Source organism: Acomys minous (assembly GCF_964271855.1).
Source record: "Acomys minous genome assembly, chromosome: 15".
Lineage (NCBI taxonomy): Eukaryota > Metazoa > Chordata > Mammalia > Rodentia > Muridae > Acomys > Acomys minous.
Genome location: NC_140497.1, coordinates 26,332,406 through 26,346,195, shown reverse-complemented (window position 1 = coordinate 26,346,195; position 13,790 = coordinate 26,332,406). Strand labels below are relative to the sequence as shown.

The 13,790-nt window shown below is 44.0% G+C and overlaps 1 protein-coding gene across 3 annotated transcripts in view; it reads right to left on the bottom strand.

The window, feature by feature from the left end:
- Positions 1–13,790, bottom strand: part of PRAG1 (PEAK1 related, kinase-activating pseudokinase 1) — a 57,640-nt gene that overhangs the window by 22,120 nt on the left and 21,730 nt on the right. The gene's annotated exons all lie outside the window — the stretch shown is intronic.

The window sequence follows — 13,790 nt, the reverse complement described above, 5'->3', positions numbered from 1 at the left end:
CCTATCAGAGAACACCAACAGGAAGAACAAAGGCCTTGCCTCAGAACAAGCGCACCAGTAGCAGGCAGAGTGTTCCCATCACTGACCTCTCCTTCTTTCTTCCCAAGACACAGATGAGTACTCACTTGTCATCTGACATTTTCTCCTTGCAATGAGACACACCCACAGAGCCAGTGCAGCTCCTTCCCTGTTGGTGATAACCCCCATTTGCCTGACACTCCTGGATGGCATCTTTGTCTCACGGCAGAAGCCCCACACCGCAGTATCTGTTGTAGGAACCATTCAGTGTGGTATTCAGGCAGCAGAACTGCCTCGCTTAAAGTCCATGACCTTACAGTCAGGAACTCAGAGGTGAATCTTTGTGGCTGGATTCTCTTGTTTTTAGTACAAAAGAGAAAGCTTGTTTGCCAACATAGAAAATGCTCTTCAGAAATCATGCGATTTCCACTCTTGAGAGCCACATTAATGCTGTTTTAAAGCCTCCAAACATTAAGTGACCATGACAATATTGCTCTGCGTAAATTGTAACATTTAAAAGCCATTGTCAGGATCTGGGAAACAAAACAAGACCAACCAAGAAATAAAAGATGAAAACAACAACCCCCTTCACACTATGGGAGTGTGATGATCTTTAAGCAAGATTAACAATACTTTTGTCTTCATCAGATCTTTCAGCAATGGCATTACACTTCTAGATTGTAATCAGCCTCCAAAGCTTGTGTGTTGAAGGCTTTGGCCCTCTGAGCAGCAGAGCACAAAGTTGGGGACTTTGGGAGGTGACTGCATGATGGGGTCTCTGACATCATGGATGGGTGAATACATTTATAAATTCAGATCTTAATGGGATTTGGGGAGGCAATGAGACTTTTAGGAGCTAAAGCCTGGTTGGAGGAAGCAGGTCACAGGGGACATGCCTTCAAAAGGTGTGTTTTGTCCCTAGTTCTTTCCCAAGGCCATCATAAAGCGAGGAGCATTGCTCTGCGTCCTGGTACCAACCAACCATAATGCTGTGTCTTGGCCCAGACCTGGAAACAATGGATCTAAGTCATCATGGACTGAACTTTGTCCTCCTTAAGGTTGGTTTTCTCAAGTATTTAGTCACCATGATGGCTTTCTCGGAAGTCACCAGATGAAGCTCCCATCAGGACAACTCAGTGAAGGAGGGAAGGTAGAGTGAGAGCATTCTTACTCCAAAGTAGTCTCTAGATTTGCCCAGTCCCCAGACCTAGACACTCAGGGGCGAGGGAGATAGCTCTGTGGTAAGAGCACTAGGCCTATAAGCGTGAGGACTTGAGTTCAGATTCTATCACCTACATAGAAAGCCAGGGGGAGCTGTGGGAGGCAGAGACAGGTGGATCCTGGGAGCTTGCTGGCTATCCAGCCTAGCAGAAGGGGTGAGCTTCTGTTTCAGTGAGAGACTCTGTTTTGAGGGGATAAGGCAGAGAGCAATAGAGAAAGATACCTGATATCCCCAGGCCTTCCCATGATTAAGTCTGCTCATGCACCTGTAGACAGACAGACAGGAAGGCAGGAGGGCAGGCAGACAGTCAGACACACAAATACATTTATTCACTCATATATTGAGAAAGAGAGACAGACAGACACACACACACACACACACACACACACACACACACACACACACACACACATTTATTCACTCATACCTTGAGAAAGAGCGAGACACAGAGAGACAGACAGACAGACAGACAGACAGACACACACACACACACACACACACAGAGAGAGAGAGAGAGAGAGAGAGAGAGAGAGAGAGAGAGAGAGAGAGAGAGAGAATCACTAAGGGAGAAATTTCTTTAGCGCCCTGATTCCTGAGCTGGCATGGTGCCCACTCCACACACTGAGGAAACACTTGATGAGATGTGTATAAATAAACAAATCTAAGAGACTCACAAATATGCTCAAGTGTGAACACACACATGGCAGGTGTGCCAAAAAAGGGAGCTCTTGTGTGTTGGATGCACAGAGGGATCTCCATTCAAAAGCAGAAGCAAGAATGATGTTTCAATACAAATCAGGACCAAGAAGGCATCAGTACAAAGCATAGGCATGTTGTGGGCTCTGGCAGACACTTTTTAACTTATAATTTATCACCCATTGCTAAATTTTGTCATGTGATTTAGGAATTTCATTTATATCCACTTACAGGCTAGCTCACAATCTCTCTTTCATCTCTTTTTGTAAATATTAAATTAGAAGTACAAGATGAACTGAGTCATTTTTTTTCTTTTTTAATTATCTGATGTCATTTTTTAAAATAATAGTGTCATTAGTTAACAGTGAATTCTGGTAATCATAGGACCAAGATATGAAGAAAGTGTTTCTAATCTTGGACAAGTAGGTATAACTTAAATAAGAATAGAAAATTAAATGTAGATGAAAGGTTGGATAATTTTCAGTGAAATTTTGAAAATTTCAAACTTCTGCATCATGGAAGGCACCACAGAGACAGAAAGTGAAAAGGTGAACCCTGGGGTGACCAAACTCCATATTTACAACCCCCACATACCATAAAAAATCAGTGTACAGAATATCCAAAGAAGGCCAAAGCCACCAAGGACTCTATTTTGTACAAGGCAATAGAGGACTACAGGATGGCTCAGAGGGTAGGGTGAGTGCAGGCAAGGCTGGAGGCCTGAGTTCGATTCCTGGAACTCACAAGGTAAAAGGAGAAAACTGACTCCCAAAAATTGCTCTTTGTCCCCAACAAGTGTACAATGGCAAGCACATGCCCATGCACAAGTACAATAAGTTTTAAAACATCTTAAGGTGATATAGATGAACAAACAATTCATAAAAGAAGACTGGAGAAATTATTCAACACACAAAAAGATGGTCAACCTCACTAAGTAAAAAGACTGCAAATGAAATAAGCTCTCACTTTATCCAGCAGGACAAGTAATATCAGCCATTGTTTAAAGAGGCAGGAGAATGGGAGTTGGCTTGCATTGTTTGTGGGACCATAGATTAGTACACAGACACACACACACACACACACACACACACACACACACACACACTACTAGCACCACCCCCTACCAATGCCGCTGCCACACCACTGATTTAATGCATCCTGAAAATTAATCTAGTGTAACCCAGTGTCCACCTTGAGGCCTACTTATCCTTAAGAGATGTTATTGAAATCACTAGCAGAGAATGGGGTGGCTAAAGCCTTCTAGTGGTCATAAAAGTTTACTGGTCAAATAGCTCATTTCATCAAAGTAGAAATAACTAGAAAATATATACAGTGAGTCTTTGTGAAAGTTTATTTTATAAAACTTTTGTTTCGGGTGCATGTTTATGTGTGTTGGAAAACAAATATTAGATAGTTTCTATGTGTCCCTTGGCTTTTACAAAGCTACTCCAGAATTCGGATCAGCCACCAATTTTCCTTGAACAGCAAGTCGGTGGGTTCTTGAGGCTTTGTGACCATATGGGCTGTGACTACTCACCTCGGCTGGAGTGTCAGTTAAACGGCCACTGCCACTGAAAAAGAGTGGGGAAGCTTTCCAATAAAACTTTCTTAGCCAGAGATGACAGTTACTGAGTCCTGTTCTAGGGGAGACTTCTCCAACAGAAATATAATATAAACTCTAGATGTAGTTTAAATTTTTCTAGTAGTTACATTTAAAAATATCAAAGAGGAGCATTACTGATTTTAATATTGTATTTTAGTGCAACAAAACCAAAAGTTTGTGATTTTAACAGGTAATGAATTTTTTTTTCTTTTTCTTTTTTTCTTTTCCTTTTGACAGGTACTTATACAGGTCTGGTTGGCCTGGCACTTGCTATATGGCCCATGCTGGCATCTAACTCTTGGCAATCCTCCTGCCTCAGTCTACCACATGCTGAAGCTGCAGGCATGCAACCACCACACCCAGTTAGTACAAAAAATTTTTATTGGGCCAGTTTATGTTCTTTTTTAATTCTAAGACTTCAAAATCTTCCGCGTATTTGATGTTCACAGCACAATGGAAGTGTTACTTGTCCTTTAAACTAAGAGCCACCGTACTGTAGAGTGTAGATTTAGAGAAACTCTCAATTCATGTACAAGAATGTGCAGTACAAACAGATCTCTCCATTAATAAACAAACACATAAATTATGGTATGGTCTTCTAGTGGAGCAAAATACGTCTGTCAGAAACAAGTGAATGGGATTATGTGCAAACAAAAAAAGTTCTCAAGATGCTAAAGACTAAAAGCAGTTTGTATAAAGGCACAAGGACAGTGTGATACCACTTACAGGTATTTTTAAAGTATACAATAGACTTATTCTTTAAAGTCATCTAATAAAGCGTGAATGCCTTTAGACAATAGCTGCACTGGGTGGCAATGGAAAGCTGAAGTGAGAATAGGGAGGACTGTTCCATGGGACCAGTCAAGTTTTACTCAAATAAACCTAGGGCTGAGGGAGCAGGTCACTGGTCAATCGTGTGCTGCTGTGTACCTGGGTTCCACCCCGACATCACACAAGTAAGCAAAGCCAACTAAAAACTGAAAACTGAAGAATGTTAATATTTGGAAATTCTTAGGGAAGACACCTGAATACCAGCTTAACCCTGTCTGCTTGAAATATTTGGTACACAGAAAATGAGTACTTTTCCTGAGGTTGGGGGGATCCTATTAGAGCCTGAATGGAAGTCAAGGACCCAGTAAGACCCAGAAGGGCATCATCCATCCAGCTCCCCGAGGAAACCACGGGCTCAGTGATAATTGGTTCCCCCTCAAGAGAGTCTGTGGATGGAAAGTTATCCTTCTTAGTTCTGGCTTGAGGTCTGGACATTAATCCTTCTGAATCTGGCCCACATAAAGGAGAAGTCTCACCTAGTGGACACAGAGCGCATCATTTTTTTCCCTGTAATTTCAGGATAAATTCTTCCCTGTGTGTGTGTGTGTGTGTGTGTGTGTGTGTGTGTGTGTATGTCATTCCGTGTGTGTGTGTGTGTGTGTGTGTGTGTGTGTGTGTATGTCAGAGGTACCCAGCCAGAGACTGGGTAAATGTTCATATCTGAAGCAGAAGTAGAACTTGAGGCTTCTGAAGACCAGGCTGCTGTTTCCCTGCCTGTAAATCTCAGAAACTTCAGAGCCTATCAATTCCTATCAGCAATTCAAATTCAAGAGGCCCTTGGAGTGCTTAAGTACACATGGGAAGATACCTCCTGATATGGGGCGGGGGGGGGGGGGGGGGGCGGGGGAGAACCAGTTTTTGTTTGAAGAAAAACAAAACAGTAAAATGTTAGGAAGGGTCAGGGATACCATCAGTCATGAAGCCCCCGCCCGTGTATATGAGGCCTTGGGTTTCATCTCCGCTGCTGCACAATCGCATACCCAGCTGCCACACTCAGAAGCGACAGTTCTCACTGAACAACATCAACAACTGCCAGCCTGGAAACCTGGGCCATCTGCCCTCTTTGAGGAGTGCCACTTTAATCAGCGCGTGAGCCAAACCACATCAGCTTTCTAAATGAAAGGCCAGGTTGCCATCAAAGCCCAGACTCACAAGCAAGATGGTTTTGATTCGTCAGTCTGTGTGTGCAGTAGACTTCCTAAGACTCTCTGGAAAAAGCTTAGAGTCCCAAAGGTGGCCTGTGAACCTCAGTGGATGCCCTCTGTCAGATGTAAGGCCAAGTGACAACAGGAGCGAGCTAACAGTGTATAACAAGGCTATACGTACTATGATAATTTGATTTTCACAAAGCCGGTGCAAACCCTCTATAAAATGAAACTTGACGTCCCATGACTGAAGAAAGTGACTTCAACATATAAAACGCACATGTGCTAGACTTTTCTCTTTGGTGGGGAAATAGACCCCATGATGTCGGCTCTGTCCTCTGACACACGACCTATTCTTGCTCAGACTTCCTTTCCCCCCTCCCACTGTTGATTGTGTGCAGGGTCACAGCAGATGTGTGTGAAACACACAACTCGGTGGTACAGAGGCCTCTCACATCTCGCTCTGCAGCTGCTACCGGGTGCTTTGAGAATGGCTTTTCCCTCCATTGTCCTGAGAGAGTGAAGTTTTGCAAGAGTGCTCTCTATACTACACTGGGAAAAAGCTGGGAAAAAAAAAAAAAGCAACCGGAAGAGCCATCTGCCAGACTTCCTCATTCATAGGGACAAGCCTCATCTAAAAATACCCCCTGAGCCCCCAGAATGAGAGCTTTCAGGGTGGCTGCAACCCTTCTCGGAGGCCATGTGCCAGCGTACAGCATGAGGTCACATTTCCAGCTTCACATGCCTGCTAAAATCCACTGGTGACAGCACAGTTTACAGTGTGATGGAAGCAAACGGCTATTCTCTCGGCCACATTTAGTTTAGCTTCTCTACAGTTACCGAAGACCTTCCTGCCTCTTAGGCAAAGGTTTGAAAACACAACATCTGGGTTGGAGTTTGAAGCAAACTCTTTCAATTTTGACAAACACTCCACCATGTGTAGACACCGATCACATCAATCTTTAAGTTTAGTGATAACTGGAAAAGACCTAACAAAAAAAATGTAAAGACTAACATTTGTGTCCCAGAAGTTGAAACTACTTAAACATTTCAAAATCACCAGGTCAAGCACTGGTTTCTGATTCGAAGATTCGGCAAATGCCTCAATGAACAAGGAAAAGCTCTTACCATCCTAGCCTCCAGCCTGAGGTGTTGTCCTCATCAGGGTGACCTCGTGAGCCCGGTGACAGACCAGCCAGTGACTTCAGGGTTACTTGGAGCAACCTTTGAGGCGAAGGGCCAGCCCCGGAGGCAGTCCGGAGTGCTTTCTTACACTGTCACAAGTCCCCAGCTCTGGGCTCTGCCTCCCTCAGTTCCTCTTTGACTTTTCTATAAAATGCACTTCCTGCGGGAGCACAGGAAAGCAGGGACGGCTCTGCCACTGGCCTGCGCCTTCCTTTAGTCACCAATTGTCTTATTTGGCGGGCTCTAAAAATACATTACGTGTCTCTACTTAATTTCTAGTGCCGAGAGCCTCTCTCTTTCTGTGTGTGTGTCTCTTTCTCCCTGCCTTGGTCTCTGTCTCTCTCTGAAAGTTAAGTTTGCTTGGTGAATAGGAACACCTCTCTTTGTGCCTCTCTCAGATGTCCAAGTTAACTGAACACATTTGGCTTGCTGTCTGTCTGCAGTGGCCGATAGACAGGCTCCCTGACCTCACACACGCATCCCCTGCTCTTTGCTGAGTGTTGCCTTAAGAGCTGCAGGATGCAGCAGGGAGTGCAACTAACCGGATCCCTGTGCTTCAACAAACCCACCAACGGGAGCTATTTCTCAAGCTCTTCAGGGAAACTGCAAGCCACATCTGCAGACAGTCTTGTAATTCTGACTCAAGCTCATTCCCGGGACAGCTGAAGGCAGAGCCCCCCCGCACAGAGTGCCCAGAGGCACACTCTGTCTTGCTTGCCATATTTCTGTCACTTGCATGTGACAGAAAAACAACTCACAGGCTTTCTTTGATAACCTCATTTGGAAATATTCTCCTTTAGTATCTGCATACATCTTAGACAACCCACCAATAAGGATTAGAAGCCTCATGGGACGGAACAAGTCTGTAATCCAGTGCTGGGCAGGGGCAGCTGGAAACAGGTGGATTCCGGAGCTTGAAATCCATCTAGTGACCCCCCACGGGTTGCATATGAGACGGCCTACATGTTAGATATTTACACTGGGATTCACAACAGTAGCAAAATTACAGTTAGGAAGTAGCAACAAAGTGATGTTATGGTGATGGTGGTGGTGGTAGGGAGGGTCAGCACAGCATGAGGAGCTGTGGTAAAGGCTGAGAACCACTGCTCATCAGTTGGATGAGAAACGTGTCCCCACCCCCCCTCACCACCACCACCCCCCCCCCCCGCCCCACCGGCTCATGTACTCAACACTCCATCCTCAGTTGGTGAAGCTTTTTGGGAAGGCCCGGAAGGTGTGGCCTACTTTGGGAAGTATGTCGCTGGAGGCAGGCTTTGAGAGTTTAAATACTCATGCCATCTCCAGTTTGCCTGCTCTGCTACAGGCTTAGGGCTCAAGATGAGAGCCCTCAGTTTCCTGCTCCTGCCCTCCAGCCTGCATCCTGCAGCCTCCTGCTTCCAAACCTGCCATTAGGGACTTTAACCCTCTGGAACCATAAGCTAAATTAACTTTTTTCCCTCTATAAGTCTCCTTGGTCCTGGTGTTTTAACATAGCAACAGAAGAGTAACTAATAAAGGTAAGCTCTAGGTTCAATGAGAAACTCTATAATAATAATGACAACAATAATAAAATATATAATAAAATATATAATATATATAATAAAATATATAATATAATAATAATAAACAATAATAATAATAAGTAAAAGAGGAAGGCTTCTAAGAAGTATTGACCACTGGTGGGCACACATGCACACTCCACCCCCCCTCCACACACACATACATCCTCCTATACCCACATACCCCCGACACAGAACAAATCTACGCCCCCAACACCATACACAAAGAGGAATAACATCATTTTGGGCAACATAACTACCCCTTCCCCTACAGATTTTTTGTTCAAAAAAATTCATCTTCTTCTGGCCACCAAAGTGCCCAGTAATTCTTTCCTTACTCCCTGCCCAGGCAGAGGAACTCCTCCGCTTTCCCCTTCAAGGCCTCCACCCTTAGGTGAGCTCGTGCTTTACTTATTTGTCGGCAACCCCTCCCCCGCTTCCCCCACCCTCACATTCTAGCCTTCTCTGGCAGCCCGTCTCTCTGGAATTCACACTGAACAGAGTGAATCACCTCACTGGGCATATCTGTCTAAAGCTGGTTAGGTTATTCTGCCTGTTGCATCACATGAAACTAGTGTTACCACGCCCACACCAAGCCCGGGCTGTGGGACTGTATCTCAGGCAGAGCATGCTGGGAGAGAATGGCTGGTAAATACTTCTTGACTCAGTTTGTCTGCCTTGGTTTCAACATCTCCCTGACACCTGGGAGAAGAAACGCTTTCCTTAAGAAGGAATTACCCTTGCTCCGCAAAACATGCACGAGGCAGGAAGGCTGAGCGACTTTTGATTGAAGGAGGGAAAGTGTCTCTTACCTACAAAATACAACAGTCTTAAAATAACCTGCATTTAGATGCATTGTATAGTCCTTTTCCTCAAAAAAGATGAGGAATTAGGCTGGCAACAAACATAAAAAGAATTTGTTATTATTGTCATTGGTGCTTTTATCTATCTGTACATCCATCCATCTATCCATCTATTCATTATCTATCTATCTATCTATCTATCTATCTATCTATCTATCTATTTTAAAAACAGGGTCTTCCATATTCCAAGCTGGCTTTAAACTCTACATAACTGATGATGATGACCTTGAACTTCTTCTGATTATCTACCCTCTTTGTGTGGTTTTGGTGAAGATGTTCTAAGAGTTATTTTTGCAAGTACTATCTGAAAGGACTCAGGGGACGCGACTGCATTGGGGTACTTTTCACACTCACTTATTTGCATGTATAAGTATAGAAAATCGGTTTTGTCTGTGGTCAGATGACATCCCCACAGTGTAGGCCTGTTCATTTGCATATGCAACAGGTGCCCTCATCATTCTCAGGAGACTTTACAACCTTAAAGATCCGTTGGCTTGATTTTGGTATTGAGTGCAAACCATTTAAAAGTAAGAACAACTTTTTAAAAAATGAAAATAAAACCATAATTAATTCAAGAGAAACCATGATAGTGTAAAATGCACATTTAATCTTTGCTCTGGTTTCCCTGACACCCAGCTCCTGAAACTCTTAGACTCCAAAATGCTAAGTATGTTTTTATGTGCTAATGAGTTGGCTGATGGCTGACAGCATGTAGAGTTATAGGATCACAAAACGAATGCCCAGAGCAGGATGAGGGAGTTGGGACTTTTAGCCATACTCCAGGAAGTGCAGAAGGTCTGAAGTTTCAATTAATCAGTAATAGGGAGTGGTTTAATCAACCATGTCTGCATATCATAAAAGCCTCTATCCACCCAAGGGACATAGCTTAAGACACTTCTGGAGAACTGGACACATCTGTTTCCTGGGAGTGGTATCCCAGAAAGGACACAGGAGTTCCACACACCGACCACGTACCTTGATGTATTTATTACTCCACCTGGTGTTAATCAGTTGCTTTGGGGGGATCTTTTATAATAAAACTGTAAATACATCTAGTCCCTGAGTCGTAAATCAATCAAGCCCAAGGAAAGAATTAAGGGAGCCCAATTTACAGCTCCGTCAGAAACACAGGTAAAACAACGTGGGCTTCTCATAGGATCTGAAAGAGGGCGGAGGCAACTGGGGACTAAGACCCTTAAGTCTGGAAGTTGACAATGTCTCCAGACAGAAAGTGACAGGACAAGGATGGGTGAGAGGATTATTATAATTAATAGTAATTATTAATTATGAATGTCCTCAGCATAACTGTTTAATGTATATGGAAAGGCCTCAACGTGTTTGATCATAGAAGTCTTTTGTGTAAATGTATTGGGCGAAGCATCTGGACTATCACCCACAGACTCAGTGTGCACCCACAAATTTATATGCTGACATTCCCCAGTACAGTCATGTCCAGAGATGACACCTTTAAGAATAGATTAGACCGAGACCTTTGACCTTGTTGGTGTATTAACCCACTCGTGGGTCCATCACCTGAGACAGTACTGTGAGGCAGGGCTAAGTTTAGCAGTTGGAGCCAAAAGAATGTGTTTGTCCACAGACCCTTCCTTGCTATCAATTTGCTTCCTGGCTAACAGGAGGAGAGCCAGCTCCTTGGCCACGACGTTCTGAATTATGTCATACCCAAAGTTAAGGAGCTAACTGACCATCTTCAGCACGTTCTGAACCCTCCCTCTGCTGAAGCTGTTTTCTGAGGTGTTTCGCCACTGACAGTAAGCTGGCTAGCATACTGCTAGTCTCAGAGAAACACACATACAAAGCATATCAGTTACTAGGTGGACAATCAAAATGCTGGAATTGGACAACAGAAGTTTGCAGGCATCTGCCCTGTTGCTACACTTTGCTGCTAAAGGACCCAACATTTGTTAAAGATGGATCCCTTGGGTTTCCAAGAAGCAGTCTTATGTCACGAGTATGCGTTTTCTCACAGACGTGTTAGGCTGCCAGGTTCACAGGTGAGATGGCAGATGGCTTGCAGCTCCCTGGGATGTGATTTCAGTGAAGGCTAAAGACGGAGACAACGCAGCCGAGGAATAAATGGTGAATGCTGACGAACTCAACAGCTAGACTCCGTTGGCCAACCCACCACCCTTCCTCTGCAATACAGTCCTCTAGGAACACTGTCCCAGCCTACAGCCTGCAAAGTCAGAAGGAAGCTTTACACTTCTGTTCAGTCGAGTGGCTGGGGAGCAACGATGAAAGCAGTTTAAAAACTAAGCAAATGCAGGCCACAGAAGGGTACACCCATGCCCCGCCCTGTACATAGGCAGGGCCCTTGGGATCCCGTGAGAGAACAGCTATCCAAGCAGCCAATTAACGTCTGAATGGGTTTCCCAGTCACCTCAAAGGGTACTGGTGTGGTAGCTTAACCTGAACACAGGGATTTCCCAATACTGTGTCTTGGGGGAAAAATATACTTAGTTTCTCCGTTTTAGCTTCCCATATTTAATGTAAAAGAGCTATGTTTATCTCTAAAGATATGGGGAAGGATCAGGGGTTAGTATTTACAAAGCACTAAAAAGTGCATATATAAAAGTTCTAGTTGGATGGACAAACAGACAGATGACAATGACTTCAGCAACCTCCAGTACACGAAGCTGTTTCCTTGCCACTACAAAATCAGAAGGCTAGAGTTCGTTCTATCTTTAGGGTTTCATTATGGCAATCTAAGGCGGCAGTTAGCTCTCCTCTAACTTAACCAGAAAGAATTGATTTGTTCACCCTCCAGGCCTCATTTTGAAGCTATGCGTTCAACATTTGGGTCCTTTATAATCTAGCTTCATATCCAGATGGCAACACAGCCCCCAGCCAATCAGGCTGCTTGAGTCATCGCGCCCCCCAACCAATCAGGTTCCTCAACTCATTGCCTGGCTTTCGGTATAGGAAAACCTAGCCCTTATTGTATTATTCTCTGTCTCCTTCGAATACCACAGGCTCCATAGGACTAGTTCTTTCCTTTCATTCCACGTCTTTATGAGCCAGCAAATACCTCCAAGGGTGACTCCGCCAAACCAGCAGTGAATTCTTGTCACTATGTAAATCACTGTACTTCTAGTGGTTTTTTGTTTGTTTGTTTGTTTGTTTGTTTTTGGTATTTCGAGACAGGGTCTCTCTGTGTAGCCTTAGCTGTCCTGGACTTGCTTCGTAGACCAGGCTGGCCTCGAACTCACAGCGACCCACCTACCTCTGCCTCCCGAGTGCTGGGATTAATCTAGCTACTCTTACAATAATCCATCTATGAGGAGTACCTAGGCCTGATGGTAATATTTTTGTTTCTAAGCTCTTGGTTTCGGTGAGTCTGGTTTCAGAATTCTCACACTCTTGCTCTTAGTTGACAAATAGTTCAAATTTACGTTCCTGACCCTTTGCCGGTAACCTACTCTTTTTCTAAAGAAATCAGTGTATGTTTATAGTGTGCCCCACTTCTATTTCACACTCCTCCCCGCAACTTGGGAGGAAGCTGACAGGATGAACTGCTTCCCAGTCTTCATGCTGGTCCAGTCTGTTACCCAAGAAGGATCAGAACTACTCACGGTAGTCTCTCCTCACACTCCCTGGTCCATTCCTCAACGCTCTCGTACTCCATTTCCCTACCCTCCACCTTGGCTACAACTTCCTCAGTCTGCATTACCACAAATACCTGCCATCCTTGCCTCTGCCTAGTACAAAAAAAAAAAAAAAAAGGACAAACATGCATATAGGGCCACAAAATTAATTCATGCTAGGTCCCTAGGACTAATAGGAACTCCTGAAGCACAACAAATAGACAAAATAATCTTCTTAAAGTAGAATCATATTGGAAGTCTCATGTTTCTTAATTAAAAAACTTACCACAACGCTATGGTAATTGAGACCGTGGCGCTTGTTTGAACTCATATACTAAGACAACGCTCAGCAAGGTGGCAAGCCCATCTGATGAGAAGGGACAGTCTTCCCAGCAAGTGGAGCTAGAACATGGGATAAGTATGGGCCGTAACTAATGAAAACTAAGCCAGCATGGACCAAAGACCTAAATGGAAAGTCTAAAACCGTCAAGTCATTAGAAAGAAACGAACAGAGCTTCCTTCGTGACAATGCATTTGGCAGTGATGTCTGGAAACTGAACCCAGGGATGTGCAAAGGATACAATCAGTCGGACTGCATCGACAAGAAAGCCTTTCATACATCAGTGGACACGCTCAACGTAGTGAAAAGGCAGCCCATTGACTGGGATAAATACATTTGCAAACACTACTTCTAATAAGGACTCCAGACGCAGTACACACAGATTTCCACAACCCAGTAACTATGACGATAATAACAAGGACAGAAGTTTAAAACAGGAAAAGGCCTTAAGTAGACATTCCTCTAAGAAAGTTTAGAATAGTTGGAAAGCACATGGAAGGATAGTGTTTACATCATTTATCATTAGTGAAATGCCAATCAAAATCACAGTGAGGAGAGGGCTACTATATAAAAAACAAAACAAAGGATCCCTGGAGGTAACTAGTTTTGGGGAGGGCGTGGGGGAAATCCCAGCCCTTGTTTACCACAGTAATAGTGGCACAGCAGTTATGGGACATCACTGTGTGGCAGCTCCTCAAAAACAATTTTTAAAAAATTAGATAT